General features: G+C 43.0%; 1 long non-coding RNA gene across 2 annotated transcripts in view; it reads left to right on the forward strand.

Moving 5' to 3' along the window:
• The window catches only part of LOC143260458 (uncharacterized), a 29,115-nt gene extending 21,608 nt beyond the window's left edge, over positions 1-7,507 (forward strand). Inside the window, exons 1-2 of one of the 2 annotated variants that reach the window (XR_013034671.1) lie at positions 1,091-3,352; positions 7,024-7,507. This is a non-coding gene — a long non-coding RNA (uncharacterized LOC143260458). Of the gene's footprint in view, positions 1-1,090; positions 3,353-7,023 lie in introns of those variants that run through there. The other variant, XR_013034670.1, reaches the window with a different exon arrangement.
• Positions 7,508-17,388: the final 9,881 nt, after the last annotated feature.

Consider the following 17,388-nt stretch of genomic DNA (forward strand, 5'->3'; position numbering starts at 1 on the left):
GAATGTATTTAAATATAACTTTGTCGCCAAAAGAAATTTTGACGAGTATTATTAACGCTATCGTCTCTAAAGTGACTAACGCGTATTGCAAAAGACTTTTTTATTGAATCGTTTCTTAACACGTTCGTCGCCGCGTCACCCAGATCTGGTATGCTTCCGTGGGGGCCCCGTCACCCAAATATGGGTGACGCTCTTCTTATTCAATTTATAGGACTTTCAGTTGGATTTTAAAAGGAATAAAATGGAACAAGCACTGAAATATAAATATAGGATATACAACTTAAAAATACTAAAAATTATATATATATATTATACTATACTCTTTACTAATTTATATTTAGTATAACACATTACAATATACCATGTCGTATAGTGTGCGTTGAAACATTCTAAACACATTCGAGGTGATTTTGGACAATTCGAATAATAGATCGTAGTTTTTTTACATTTTTTTCGCTTCTTCACGTTCAGGTTATGACAAGGTTAAATTTATTTAAAAAATTTATCGCTCTGTTTATGTTTTCGGTGCTCCAACGGTCGGATTTATGCCCCGCGAGAAACTCAACCGAATTGCGCTGGGCGACGAACGTGTTAAAAGAGCCTTCAGTTTCGTAAGTCTTCATAAATTCGACAGTTTGAAAATAAAAAATATGAGACCGGCCATTTCGACCGGCGCGTGGTAGATTTAACGTTAAAACGCGGTGTACACGAAACTGCTTGAGTAAAGAAGCTCATCTAAAAGTATACAGGCAGCTAGCTGGCCATTCCGCCGCGTCGCGCCGCGCCGCGCCTCGCCGTGCCTCGTTTTCAGGCAGGCCAGGCATCGAGGCTGCCCCCTGAACCGGATCGCGGCATTAACCTCCGCCGGCGTTCTATATCGCTGTACGCCCCTACGCCCCTGCCTCCCCGCCGCCACCCTATCAACCGTCGACCCTACCATTACCACCATGACCACCACCACCACCACCACCATCGCCGTCGCTGCCGCTGCCGCCGCCACCGCCGCCACCCTCTCCTGCGCCTCTCCCCCGTTTCTACCTCTTCCCTCCTTCCTCCTTCCTCGTTCCTCCATCCTTGTTCCCTCCCTCGATCTCATCGACCACCTTCGCGTCGATGATTCTTCCCATCTGCTCCTCGCGGCCTCGCGGCCCGGCCGCCTAGCCGCCTCGCCATCGCCGCCGCAACTCTCTGCCCGAGGATTTCCCACACAGTTCGGCGCGACTTGTCCGTCTCGCGACGCAAAAACTGCATCGCCAGGCCGCGGCGACAATTTACGCGGGACAGCGGCGCTCGTGGCTTGGAGCTCTATGTGTCCCCATCTCGCGTCCGATGCAAGAAAATCGAATTACCGCGTGATGAATTCTCAAACTCGTCGAAAGGGATCGGACGCGAGGGAAGAGAAAAGATTGACGAGGCACCGTAAGCGCGAGCCGAGATGGGACGAAACGGAACGAAACGGGACGAAACGGGACGAGACGGGTCGGGAAGGATGAGACGAAGCGAATCCAAGCGATGCAAGCCAAGGCAAGGCCCGCTGCGAGCCGAACCATCAGGCTGAAGAGCACGGCCGCGCTCGCGCGCAAGAGAGAGAAAGAGAGAGGGGGGACAGAGAGAGAGAGAGAGAGAGAAAGATGAAACGAGGCAGGACGAAAACGAGCAAACTCGAGGTTAGGCGATGCGTGTAGAGGGGCGTAGAAGAACGGTGAACGTCGCCGAGCGGCCGGAGAAGGAGAAACAAGGCGAACCGAGGTCGCCGCCGGATTCGGGGGACGCTGTCGGCCAAAGCGAGTGCCCCGATCCGCGATTATTCTATCATCCGTGCACATTGGTTGAAACGTTGGAAACGTTTCATGCCGAACGCGATCTTTTCTTCTGCGAATGCCGACCGCCGCGAACATCAAACGCCGCGCCGAACTCTCGATCGCGTTCGTCGGTTTGTCGACTGCGCGATCTCAAGGTCAACTTCTCTCTGCCGCGCGTAGAATCCTTTGCGGCGATCGACCGCCGTGAATCGTGGCCTCCTGCTTTTCTCGCGAGCCGTCGCGACAAGACCAGCCGACTACGATTTATCCCGTCCTCGTCGCTCTCGTCACCGTCACCGTCGTCACCGTCGCTTCACTCGTCGTTTACTTTTCTCGCTTCTCGCACTGTTCGCTTTTTCGTTAATCATATCGCCGCGTATGACGCGCCACGTAAACACTCTTTTGCAAATTTTTACGATTTTCCTATTTATTTCGCCGTTCATTTATTTTTCTATTCGTTGAAATATAATATATAAATATATAATATATAATAATAATAATATAATAATAATATAATAATAATATAAATATGTAATAATAAATATATAATATATAAATATGAATAAAAGCAATGAGATTTTGAAGAGTCGAAAATTAACGCTAAACCTACCAAGCAGTAATACCAACTGGCGCGCATTGCTTCGTAGAACGCGAGAAGATCGAATTAATTTAGATTTTGTAATGGGAAAGGACAGATAGCGAGCAAAACGGTAGTGGCGAAGAGTGCGCGAAACAGGGACGGAGAGAACGGAACAAGGAAGGAACGATTTTCCTCGTCGAGGAAAAAGTTATTCGCCCGAGAAACTGCGAGGGGAAGAGTTTGCCTGATGCGAGCAATACGTGGGAACAGCGGGACAAGGGAGGAGAGAGGAGAAACACGGAGAGAGAGAGAGAGAGAGAGAGACGTGAAAAAAGAGAAAATAGAAGAGAGATGAGAATGGGAATAAGAATGGAAACCGCAACGGAAATGGAAACAGAAACGGGAATAAATCTATACAAATGCGATGAAATGTGATCGGGCGCGATCGTACGCGACGCGATCGCGAGAGACCACTGGTGAACTTTGGCCTTGCGCTCGCGAGGGCAAGGCCAGCGAACTGCAACGTTTACTCGAATCGCGTCGGCCAGGCTCCCCTGGTGTCCTCGATGCATCGCGATGGCGATCTACGATGGCCGATCCTTTTCACACCCAGAGGAACTCACCGCGGAACGACTCGCTTGTTCGCGACCGATCCGGTACGGCGCGGCGCGTAGAGGCGGCGTTACGGTCAAGTTTTACGGCTCGGGAGTTTTTCCGGCGACCCAGGTGTGTCTGGTCTGGTTCAGTGGTGCGTGTTTCTCGACCGCCGGGCCGACCCGACACCGTCGCGCGGGACGAGCGCCGCGAAAATATTGTCCCGGCGAAAACGATCGACGCGTTCCGCGCATTCGCGGCCTTGATTTCCGCGAATCCCAAGGCCGGGCCAAGCTCGTCGAGGTCGATCGCGCGTCGAGAACGCTATCGATCGTCGGAGACATGGCCCAGGGAGAACGTCGAATTCGACCAGGCAGTAAGCAGGGACAACATTTTCCCCGGACTTTCCAATTCGGAACAATAACACGGTTCGCGATCGGGTTGGCAATGCAGGACGCAGTCGGTCGCATCGCACCGACGGAACGGGAGAACGGAGGACGGTTTCGTACTGTCACGCGACACCTCGACAACTTGTTTGCACTGGCACCGTCCCGGTCGGCGGCCGCGGCCGTCCGATTCGCGGCGCATACCGCATGGCGCAGATTCTCCAGAGCTTCGGGCTCTTTATCGATATCCGTCGTTCGTTGACTCTCGACACGCGTTCTTCTTCTTTCTTTCTCTCTTTCGCTCTTATTCCGCTCTGTCCCTCTTGTCCTCGAGCTCTCGCGCGCCGTTTTTTCTCGGTTCTCTGGTTTTCGTATAAACTGCCGCGGATCGGACCGTTCTCGTGATGCACGTTCGCGAATTTGCGCGATCGCACGATACGATCGAGGCAGGTCAACGAGCCCACGGTTGGCTGATTTCGGCACGCGGTTACCGAGGTTGCAGCGGAGATCCGCTTCGGTGAATTCGCCCGATTCGATTACCTTTCGATCGCACGCGCGCCATCCAACTTTTCCAATTCGTTCGAGACTCTAGAGCGTAGAGGTTAGACCTCCAGGCCCCACGTCAGGCGACATAACCTTTTTTGGCTGCCGGTCGAAATCAACTAGTACGTGACGACGTTAATACGACGTTTCTGATCACTGATATTTTCAAACCGACTTTCAGCGAATAATAATATAATAATAATATATATATATATATATATATATATATATATATATATATATATATAATATATAATATAATAATAATTTTATGGAGAAAATAAATACAGTGCGCAGTCAAACTTTAAACACGAAAGTTCAAGATTATATAGAATTATAAGAAAATAATTACAGTGCGCTTCGAAACTTTGAACATAAAAGTTCGAGTTCATATCAGAATTATAAGAAAATAATTGCAATGTGCTTTTAAACTTTAAACATCATGAAAGTTTAAAAGCACACTGTAATTATTTTCTCAATAAAATTTGCCTTGTTATTCACCAAAAGACCGTTTCAAAATGAAAGACTGTTTCGCTAAAAGACTGTTTCAAAATCATCAGTATAAAAATTAAAAAAGATACGTATATGTTTTTGTTCTGTTAGTTTAAAAATTGGCGTTCACACCCGTACACGCGAATGAATAAATTAAATAGATGAAAAACAAACATAATTGCGAAATTATCAAATGGTCACTTGGTGATCCGCGAGGTCATAGGTTGCCGACAGTTGTCTACTAGTAAACTACTATTTCAATGGACTATTACGTAGTGGACTATTAATATGTAGTTTCACCGTCGCGTCAGGTCGTTCACCGAAAAACGTTATCAATCGTTCGCGATTCGATCGTCTCCAACTTTCTTTCGGAAGAATCGAATTCCGGTGATTCGATAGCCGGGCTTGTAATTATATCGGGCTTGTAATTTATGCGTGTTACGGTGTACCGGCCGGCCCGATTTTCGGCCCTTCGAGCATCCTTCGCTCCAACCATTCTTTCCCTTTTGCCGACACATTGTCCCAGTTTGCAGCTGTCCCGTTCTCTCTCTCTCTCTCCCTCTCTCTGTCTCTATCATCCTCCGTCTCCTCCCCTTTTCCTTTCTCCACCACCTCCACCGCGATTCCTCTAGTTGATTTCGTGCGAGAGTTCATCCGCTGATCGGCCTAGCAATTTCTACGGCGCAGTTCAAGTTTCGTAGAACCGCGGCGGGACGGGGCGCGTGGTGGCGCGGGCGGCGCGGGCGGCGAAGGGCGGCGGGGGGAGGCGAGCATGGGGAGCGATTCGCAGACGACGCGTCTGCTCGTGCGCGCTCGACGCGCGATAAGATAAATACGAAACCCGCGAAGGCTCGTCGCTGATTCATCGATAGCTGTTCGCAACTGCGTAATACCGGAATGCTGTGCTCGCGGTCGCTCACGCGAACCAGATCCAGACGAAAAAGATCAATGTTATCGCCGCTCGGCAGATAGATATCGGTCGATACACCTACGACGTGATCGCGATACGCTTCTCGACCTTGACGATCGATCGGCCGCGCTTCAACCTTGAGCCGAAACACGCGAAAATTGATCGCGAGTTTGTTCGATTACCAAGACCGTTCTCGTAAAAGCGGGGACCGAGTTCGTATTATATCCGTGATTCGAATCGAATTCTTACAAATGTTCCGCCGCGCCGCACGGTGTAACGAGTGTATCGACAAAAAAAGATGAAAAATCAATTTTCCATTGAAATAATGCCAGTTTACACACTGCCAAGTCCAGACTGTTTTTCAGACGAAGAGAAATTTTTTACTGAACATTTTTGTATCAAATATAGAGAAGAGATATTCGTTTTTTAAAAAAATAAAACTTCGTTGATATATTTTCATCGAAACGATCGTGCATATTCTTCCAATGTTTCCTGCCAGATTTTACGGTTTTATTGATTTCTGCCGCGTGTATGGCGGCATTGGACCGTTAAGGGTTAATAATAGTAGTATTGGTATTAGTATTATTAGTATTATATACAATTTTTGACATCAAACAATTGATGAAATATACTGACTAGTAATATTTCAAACATAAATAAATAACTAGAGAATCAATATAATTGATAAAATACATTGACGAGTAATATAATAATTAAGGAATATATAACATTTTCTAATACATATTTGAACATAAATAAATAACAAGAAAAACGACGTAATTGGTGAAATGACGAGTAAGATAATTAGAAAACAAATGCATTTCTTAATATATTCGAATATAAATAGATAACAAGAGAAACAACAATTAATCTTGTTTCTTTCGGTGTGTTTCGCCACAGCTCGAAGAAATCGTTATTACTAGGCTGCGGATTTGATACGGTCATGATAAATATGGGTAATTAAAATTGAAAACGATGAAAATGTTAATAATATAATATAATAATCTATATAATATAATAATATAATAATCTAAATTATTATAAAAAGATAGAAATTTCTCTATGTATATATATATATTACTAATACTATATTATAATATAATATAATATAATATTTATATAATCTATATAATATAATAATATAATAATCTAAATTATTATAGAAAGATAGAAATTTCTGTATGTCTCCTTTCTTGTTGCAATTGTCGAAAATCATTTTTATTTTGCATAAAGTTGTGGTTGTTACTGATAGATTCGAAAAAATAAAATATCTCACGACGTGTACCAAATTGAAGAAAACAGGAAAAGTAATTGCGAACAACAACATAAAAAAACTAAATATGTTTCGTTTTATTTTTATCTTCGCTGAATGTTGGAAAATCCACATTACACAAATGTAATGTGGATAAAACGAGTAACTGTAACTCACACCCATAGATACAATAATTTTCAAATATGTATATAACAACGATAATGAAACACTTTTAACTTATTTATGAGACAGAAACAGATAACTCGTACATACAACAAACTTTCACTTAGAAAATATCGAGCCCGTGTAAAACGTATACATATTGGCTCGCGTGTCTTTCCTCGACTTCTAATCGAATTTCTCACCTTTACCTGTTATTTCTACCGCCAAGTTACGTTGCTCTTATGTCGGAAGAGTGTTAATTATCTATTCGATGGAAGCAAATATGAAATTGTGTTTTTTAGTTTTCAACGCCAACCGTCACGCCGTGCGACGCCAGGACACGAAACATAGCACCAAAGAATCACGGATCGCCGTCGGCGACCTTCGAAATCTGGCTCGATCATTTTTAACGGTTGGTGATAAATCGCCGAAACGATCGACGTTGCACCGAATTATGCGATGAAAGTAGAATTAGCTGTTCACACTTGTCTTAGCATTATTTCAAGACATAAGGACCATATTATATGTATGTACAGGTCGTTGGACTCCTCTTGGCGTCGGCTGTAACACACTATTTCAAACAGAATTACGTAATATAATTTCTCAACGTTATTATAGTCCGTAGAGATTTATCATATAATGTAAGGAATTGCGGTTATTTTATTTTTTTTAATTTTAATTCTATATCAAGTCATACTAAACCTTTTCTTTTTTTTGTAATTTTATAACTAATGGCTAACTTCCGGTATATATTCGATGGATAAATAAAATATCGAATAAAAAATATATACTGCTAAATAAACGATCAAGGAGACCTTTATTGCTTATAGAAAAAAAATGTTTAAAGAAGTTTTTTTTAAATAAAGGGCATTATACATATATACGTTAAGCATCGATACGAGAGACCTGACTTTTCGGCCTACGAACAGTTAAGTGTTTGGACGTGATCCACTACCGTGCGGCGTAGCATGGTGTAACACGATGTGTTTGAGGCGGGAAACGAACGAAATGGAACGGAGCTAAAGGAATTTCGATGCACGCCACGGCCAAATAGCCAAACGGTGAAACGGCCAAACGGGCAAACAGCGTAGCTCGGCCGAGCCAGCCGAACGAACGGAGCGGTCGAGCAGAGTCGCCGGTCGGATTTCCTCGCGGCCCATCGGGTCCCGAGAGAATCGACACGGGCCACCGTGCGAGTAACCCGAAACCAACCGGCAAGTTTTTCTCGCCTATTTGTTCCCGTCGGCGCTGGCTCGCTCGCTTTCCCCCCTCCCCCCTCCCTCCCCCATCATTTCGCCTCGAAGCCTTCGTGGAAAATACGCAATCGTTGCTAATCGTCCCGCGAGAAGCGAAATCGAGAACGGCCGCGCGCGGACATGCACGGACACGCGCGAGGCCCCATGGACGACCGGCGGCCGCGATCGTCTTGAAAACGTTCCGAGGTATTTTTCCGATAAAACGTGCAAACAACCGAGAGAGAATCGCAGCTGGCCGGACTGCGTCGCGATACCGCGACGCGGCATTGCCAGTGCTAATGCACCGAGGTCACCAGGAAGCCGCTATCTAAGGCACACGCGGTTGTGAGAGCCCGATATCGCTCGCGCTCTTTCTTCGTAGCGAACAGCTGGTCGAGCTGAGTCAGTGGTACGGCCTTGATTGCGCCGTAGCGGAAGATCGGTCTTGCTTTCGTCGCTGCGCGCGGGACGATGCGGGGTGGCGCGGGGCGACGTGGGGTGACGCGGGCCGACGCGGGGCGACGCGGGACGATGCGGGACGACGACTCGGATCCGTGATGTTCTCGCTGGCTCGACGCACACGCGCGTGCACCGTACACACAGGCGCACGCGGCGCGTAGAGCGCCCTTGCTCTCGCCAGAAACCGACGGAATATTGGGGTTTCGTATTCCCGCCGATTTTCACGGCGAGCTCACCGCGACTCTTTCTCTACCAGAATTGCTTGCCCGTTCGATTTTATTCTCATCGCGTTCATTATCAACGCGAGATAGAGCTCGAACTCCGGCCGTTCCCGGGTCGGTCCGGTCCGGTTTCCGATCGCGTCATCCGTATCGCTGCGACACGAGAGATTTTGCAACGCTTCTGCAACTCGTTCCATGCCGCGTCGATCCCCCGCTCCCCTCCCGGAATTTCTTTCCTTTGTCGATCGGTTTTGTACGTTCGCCGTACGCGGATCGCGCGCACCGGGCTCCATAGCGACTTATCAGGATTGTTCGTAACGCGATCCAATGCGAGCCGCAGATAGCTTGTTCCAAGAAGATTATCGGCCGCTCTCGAGCTTCAGCCCCGAACGTGCGCGACTCGGGGACACCTTATCGATCGTTCGTTCGAAACTGTTCCGTGTAGATCCAGCATCGCGTTTCGGTCGCTCTGAATTACACACCCGCGGGTCACACGCCGTGGAATTCTGCGAATCGGCTCGGGCCTGCACGACCCGGCCAGCGGCAACTCGAAAAGTCGACAGATGTCGAAAGCAGGCTGAAAGCCGAGGGGGCCGGAAGCCGAAAGCTGCGAACCAAATACCGAAAGCCGAATTCCCAAAACGGAGATAGTCTGAAAAGATGAAAGCCGAGAAGCCGAATCGATTTTTTGTATCGATCCGGCGAAATAACATGCCCGATAAAGCTCGTGCGCAACGTTCGCTTTGCAAGACAATAACGATCGCGGTGATTCACGGTGACCGATAAAGATGGATACACCGTAACTGCGTCTCGTACTTTGCCCTTACTGTCATTCGAGCAAACGTCATTCCCGATGAAACGATCGCATCGTACGTATGTATCTCGTCCAACGATTGTCAGCCTTGCCCGTTTCTCTCCTACCTTCTACTTGAGACATTTCGGCTCGGTTTTGTTTCGCGACACTCGATCCCGATCTCGTCGAATCCGCGCGATGGATCCCGAGCGATTCGTCGCGCGCGAATCCCGAATTCGAGGGAAGTCATGGTGCGAAGGTGCCCGAGGCTGCCCGGAGGGGGATCGTAACGTTGATCTTTCAATTTGAGGCGCATTAGTTAACCCCTTAACGCACAGTTTTTTTGGAAAAAAACCGGCCAAAAAAGTCAATTTTTTTTTTACGTAAAAAAACACAATTTAGAACATTGTCTTGGAAAAACAATTAAAAGAAAATACAAAAATAATCAAAATTGTTATTTTAATTTTGGATTTTGATCCACATTGCAGAAAAGAGCCGAATATATAACACGTACATCGACTTTTTTATCTTTCTTTTCGAATTGCTATTTCGGAAAAAACATATTTTTATCAGCAAAAATATTTATATAATATTTATATATATAATATATATTATTATATATATCATTATATATAATTTATATATGTAATATTTATATAATAACAATAATACTAGTATTTATTTTAAAAAATTATACAAAATTTTCTTTTGTGTGATATATTTCGAAGCAAGGTGCAGCAATATAACCTTCCATGGAAAAAGGCTATATTTTATTCTTGGATAAATAAGTATTACAGCTTACAATCCCATGTAAATGATAAATATCAATAAAACGGTTTTTTTTCTTTGCTTTCACATTATTATTTTCAATTCCCGATTATATTCGAGCGTGAAAAATTATAGCAGCATAAAATACAACGCCGCTCGAATTATTTCGAGTGTGCACAGTATGGCCTGTTTAGCACGCTCGAATTAACTCGGGCATACAAGTTAAGAGGTTAGTGTAATTTTGCAATGTTGTTATAGTCCGTAGAGATTGATCATATTAATTTAAAGAAATGTGGTGTCGTATTTTTATTATCTTTTAGTAATTTTATAACTAATAATAACATATAATATATATATTATTATTAGTTATAAAATTACAAAAAAATAATAAAAATACGACACCGCAATATATATATATATATTTTTTTTACAATTATATATATATATATAATAACATAAATAATAATTTATTTATTTAAAGCCTTTGTTACAGAGGGCGTAATAAAAAGGAGGAGATTTAATACAGCAATCGTGCGAGTGCAGAGAGAAAATTTCGAATTGTATCCTGTGTTCGGGTATTCGTGGATTCGAGGAATCGAGGATTCGGGGATGTGAGAATTCTCGATCGCGTCGATCTCGAGTACAGGGTCACCGAGATTCTTTGCTGGCTCGCGGGGCTTCCGCCGTGCGCGCGCAACTTCCTGATCGTGAAAGAGACACGCTCACTGCCGGCACTCGGCGAGGTCTCCTCGCGTATATGGCTTTCGCTGGGGTTCGCTTTGTAGAGCGGCGTGGCGCGGCGGGAGACACGAGGAGGGGCGAGACGCGGGACGCGAGAGGCTACAGGCGAGACGCGAGGCGCGACGCGGTCGTGAATCACTGCTCCCCGTGAGTCACCGTGCTTCGAGCTTCGACGGAGGTGCAAAGTATCGCGGTGATACGCTGGCAGCCGCCGGCGAACCAGCGTCTCTCCTCTTCCGAGTAAATTCGGTTTGTGTCCTGTACCGATCGTACGAACCTCCTCCGTCGTTTCGGTGCAGAATGCTTGACTGCGAGATGCTGTGGCTGGGTTCGCGTGCTCTCGAAAAGAAACAACGAATCGGCGAACACCGGCTGTCGATCGACGACGGGCGATCATCGGCCAAACGATGCGATGCCGATGGGTCGAAACACAGCGAGAGGTATCCGGCTGCCGTCTGCTGCTCGCCGCTTGCCGGCTGACGGCTGCCAAGCAGCGGCCAGGCACCGAGCACCGACCATCGTGTACCACCCTCGCACTCTTCGCCTACTATCGCGCTCACGCTCGCACTCGCGCTCGCATTCGCACCCCTATCCACTTTCTAGTCGCCCTTTCTCTCGCGATTCGAAGTTTTCGATCGAGATCACCGAGCCGATTGCTCGCACGGTTTGTCCTGCTATGGTTTATTTATTTATTTATTGAATATATATGTAGGGGAAATTATCCAGTAGTTATACAATTACAACAACAAAAAGATACAACAAACACAGAGGTTAGGTGATAAATTAATGTGATAAATTCCTAATATTTTCAGCCAATATTACAAAATTGTACGCCTAAACCGCAGATTCGCAGATTCTCTATTATATTAATATTAGCTTTTAGTTTTGCATTGTAAAAAATGGGTTTTTATCCGTATAAATTAAATTAAATTAAATTGAATTGAATGGAATTGAATCGAATGGAATTTAATCGTATTGAATCGAATCGAATTTAATCGAATGGGATTGAATGGAATCGAATTGAATGGAATTAAATCGAATCGAATCGAATGGAATCAAATGGAATCGAAAGGAATCGAATTGAATGGAATTGAATCGAATCGAATCGAATGGAATCAAATGGAATCGAATGGAATTGAATCGAATCGAATGGAATTGAATCGAATGGAATTGAAACGAATTGAATTGAATCGTATTGAATTGAATCGAATTGAATCGAATGGAATTGAATGGAATTGAATCGAATTGAATGGAATTGAATCGAATCGAATGGAATCAAATGGAATCGAAAGGAATCGAATGGAATTGAATCGAATGGAGTTGAATGGAATTGAATCGAATGGAATTGAATCGAATTTAATCGAATGGAATTGAATCGAATTTAATCGAATGGAATTGAATGGAATCGAATGGAATGGAATTGAATCGAATGGAATCGAATGGAATTGAATTGAATGGAATTGAATGGAATTGAATGGAATTGAATGGAATTGAGTGGAATTGAATCGAATTGAATCGAATGAAATCGAATTGAATTGAATTCAATTGAATTATACGTCTTAAATTTTGTTTGAAAGAATATAGCAAATGGTCGAAAAGAATATATAGAAGAATGTACACTATTTACAATAGAGAAAACAGGATTGAGCCCGGTATGATGTCGCATCGACACGAGACGTCCGATTTCCCACGTTCGACGTTCGACGACAAGAGATATACGGCATTCGAAATGCCGTCGATCGAACGCCGCGTGCAAAATCTCGAGGCAAACACGGCAGACCGCGTACGGCGTACGGTAACGCGTTTTCCCATGCAAAAGGGAAACCGTTTCTCCGAGGAGAAGCTGCTACAGCTGGAAGAAGAGAAGGGAACGAGATCCGCGTATCAAGAAAGAGTGGGACGCGAGTATCGTGACGAACAGATGCGGGAACCGGCGGAGGAAACGAGAGAGGAGAGCGAAAAACCTTGAGGCTAGCCGGGTGGTATGGCCTCGACTTCCCTCCTCAAAGACCTTCGTCTTGTTCGTCTTTCCGTTCAAATGTTCAAAGGCAGAGCGCCTCGGCAGAGCGGATGCTTTTTCAATCGCTTTCGTTCGTAATTCGAATGTGGAGACATATAACGGGGCTTCGTATCGTCGATCGATACACATCTCGAGGCGATAAAAAAACACTACCGATCATTGGTAGACAATTATTGACAGAATTTGACAAAGCTTGACACAGCTTGACAGAGTTTTATAGCGCCTGTTAAAAAGTTTTATTGAATTTAACAGAGCTTGGTAAAGTTTGTCGCAGCTTGACAAAGTTTTACAGAGCTTGACAGAGCTTCAGAAAGCTTGACGGAGTTTGAAGGAGGACAACAGAAGTAGAGTGGGGTATTAATCCGATTTCGATGGTTGAAAGTCAATTTTGTCGAATTTGTTGTAGATAGAAATTAGTTGTTACCTGGCATCTAATTGAATCGAATGAAATTGAATCGAATCAAATTTAATCGAATGGAATTGAATGGAATCGAATTGAATCGAATTGAATCGAATGTAATTGAATGGGATTGAATCGAATAGAATTGAATTCAATTGAATTATACGCCTTACATTTTGTTTGAAAGAGTGTAGCGGATGAAATTGAATCGAATCGAATTGAATCGAATGGAATTGAATGGAATTGTATCGACTGGAATTGAATGGGATTGAATCGAATGGAATTGAATTCAATTGAATTATACGCCGTAAATTTTGTTTGAAAGAGTGTAGCGGATGATCGAACAGAATATATAGAAGAATGTACACTATTTACAATAGAGGAAACAGGATTGAGTGGCAGTCAACCGCAGATTTTCTTTTCGCTTTTTTTTAGTAATAATAACGTTCGTTCGTTTAAGGGGATGAATTCTTTGTTATGCAATACAAACGTACAACAACGACCACTGTGCGAGCAAAGAAAGAAGAAAAAGAAAGAAGAAGGGAAATGTTGTAACAAAATTTGCTATCTTAAATGCTCCACAAAATTCGGGTATCTGAAGACAAGTGAAAATCGTCAGTCGTGGCTTGCCGCACGCAAAGCTGAATTTTTAAAGGTATTAAATGAGCTGCAACAAAAATCTAACGGATCGCTGAGACGATTAGCAGCGGTGAATAGTCGATTTATACAATTATTGCTGCCGTAGAGTGTACGGCGGAATTCCTCGGCTAGAAGAGAGCGTTTCCTAAGAGACTGCGTTGGGACATACGTACGTACATATAGGGTGTCTCAAAAATGTCTCGCAATCGGAAAGTGGCGGATTCCTCGGGTCATTCGAAGCAACTATTTCCTTTACAAAAATTTTCTCCGAGGCACCGTTAACGAGTTATTAACGAAAAACAGTGACCAATGAGAGGCGAGCTCGGCTGGCGCGAGGCGACCGAGCCAATGAGCGGAACTGGGCTTCGTGCGCTGGTTGGCTGGGCCGCCTCGCGTCAGCTGTACTCGATTCTTATTGGTCACCGTTTTTCGTTAATAACTCGTTAACGGTGCCTCGGAGAAAATTTTTGTAAAGGAATAAGCTGCTTCAAATGATCCGAGGAACCCGCCATTTTCGGATTGCGAGACATTTTTGGGACACTCTGTATAGACAGAGTGTTCGATTAGAAATGTTAAATATTTCAAGGGGTGATTCTGTAAGCTAATATAATTGTAGAACAAAAATCAAGACCAAGAATGAGAATTTTTTTGTAATTAAAAGTCCCTCGGATCGTTTCCTCCGGTAATTCAAGAGGAATCTAAATTAGGTCAAGAAGAGTGTAAAACGATTGATGTATCGCGTGAAACTCGAATTATTAATAACTTATAAATTAAAGCGTTACAGTATAATTATGGTCCTTGTTTTTCGTTTTAAATTAGCTTGTAGAATCGTCCCCTAAAATATTTGACATAGTCGAACTTTTGTTTAAATGTTGTTACCAGGCTATCCGCAGCTTATTGCATGAAATAATAATGTATGCATTATTTGTATCACTACTGTCTTCTAACTGTACGTTTTTCAGCAAATAAACGTCGACCAGCGAAATCGGGCACCGAGTGTCCACCGTGAGTCGGCGCGAAGCGAACTCGATCGGCCAACAACGATTCGCACGGAGTCGAATGTTTTGGGCTCGCGTACTCGTGCTCTCGCAGCCGATATAACGCAGCCGAGGACCGTGAACGTGTACACGAAATCGGGCAAGCCAGCCCTGCGCGAGGTTTCGAACGTTGAACATTTTCTTCGCGGAATCGCGAATAAGTAGGTCGCGCGTGCAACGCGCAACGTGCAACGCGACGCTACGCTCGCCGCTTGCTTGCTCGCTGTTTGCCGATTGCCGCGGCTCGGCCCGAGAGCCCGAGAACAGCGATCGGAGACCACGGGAGCCAATGTCGCAAGCTCTGACTAACGGACGCAATTTTTCCTCGCGAGACTAGTCGCGCTATCGAGACAACGCGGCTATCGAGGCTATTCGTTTCAACATCGCGCACACCCACGCTTCGCGTCGATACGGCGCGGACAAGATTGGATACGATACGCTTCGATTCGATTCGATTCGATTCGACTCGATTCGTTTCGACTCTCGATATCACGGTACGATTGAAACGTCAAAGAATTGCACCGATCTAGGGAATTCGGAAGCGGACGGAGATCCCGGATCCTGAATCATGGATCATGGATCACGGTTCACGGACGCAGCGATTCACGGTATATGGTAGATCGAACAACGCCGAGGACGATCGCGACGAGGTGGGAACGAAGAAGGTAACGATTGTTCGTGTATGTAGAGTATATGTCAAATATTATAATAATAATAATAATAATAATAATAATAATAATAATAATAATAATAATAATAATAATAATAATAATAATAATACCGATCCTGAATCGATTTTTTTCAAGCGATTTTCGATCGTTTCTTTTTTCATCGATCCTTAGATATTCGACTTCGAAACGAATCGACATTTTTAGTTACAAATCGATCTTCGCTACAAAATTGCCGTAATGCCATTAACATTTACTTTTACTAAATTCATTGTCTCTAAATAAATGGTTAATAAAAATTATGATTAACGTATATACTTTATTTATTATTAATTCTTCGTTTTTCCAAGTTGCTAATAAAAAAATAAATAAATTGTAAATTGTAAATTGAAAATAGTAAATTGTAAATATAAATAGTAAATAGTAAATTGTAAATTCTAAATTGTAAATTCTAAATTGTAAATTCTAAATTGTAAATTCTAAATTGTAAATTGTAAATTGTAAATTCTAAATTCTAAATTGTAAATTCTAAATTCTAAATTCTAAATTCTAAATTCTAAATTCTAAATTCTAAGTTGTAAATTCTAAATTACAAATTTATTTATTTATTTATTGAATATATAGGGGAAGTTATCTATTATTTATAAAATTACAGGAAAAATAAATAAATAAATATAAGTTATACAGTCAATATTGTATTACTTTTTTATTGAAGAACTTAATTTTGTAAATCGGTTCGAAATAGGCATAAGAATTAAAGCATTGCATTTTAGGTCCGATTTACGAAATCGGGTTCCGCGATAAAGGAATAAGCCGTGCAGCATGCACACGGATATAAATAGCATTTCGATCTATATTTTTAACACACTGTACTGCGAGTCACAGATATCGTGCTTTACTCGCGCCTAACCGGGGAAAATCAGTGAATTTTGAAAAAAATCCGCTTTTTAAAAAAACATTAAAAACTGACAATAAGGTTTTGATAACAATTATTATAACGAGGATTTTTATGATATCACAGAGGGATTCCTTCAAATATGTAACGAAATTAGAAAAGATCAAATTTTTTAAAAAGATATTAATCTTTTGCACTCGCGCGCGCGGGTGATGACTCCCAGGCACCACTAAAAATTGTTATATCGCGTTTCAAAATGATTATAACGTTATGTTTTTTTTTTAAACGGCTCAAATTATAACTATCGCGAGAGTCGCAAAACTCAATTTCGTGTGCATAAAGTGGACTAAATCATATAAAATGACTATAGATCGGGGGAAACTATTTTGTATTTAGAAATAAAACGGCTTCGAGTGCAAAGGGTTAATATGTACCTTTGCTGCACATTAGTGTGTTTAACACGTTGAATGCCACGCCAGTTTTACAGAAATTGTCCGTGGCGCCACGATGAATTTTCTTTCATGTGATACATATAATGTTGAAATATTATCTGAGATAGATAAGTTACAGTGTATAACCATGTTTGACATGTTAATTGCGACGGGGATCACTGTTTGAATTGACGATGGTAATAATACAAAATTTTAGATATTGAAAATTATATATATTATAATATATATAATTTTCAATATCTATAAAATTTTGTATAAATAATATAATTATATATATTTTTTTTAAATTATATATATTTCTATCAATTTGGGCGCGCCGGTCTCCGGTGGCCCCTATGA

The sequence above is a fragment of the Megalopta genalis genome, chromosome 13 (assembly GCF_051020955.1).
Source record: "Megalopta genalis isolate 19385.01 chromosome 13, iyMegGena1_principal, whole genome shotgun sequence".
Classification (NCBI taxonomy): domain Eukaryota; kingdom Metazoa; phylum Arthropoda; class Insecta; order Hymenoptera; family Halictidae; genus Megalopta; species Megalopta genalis.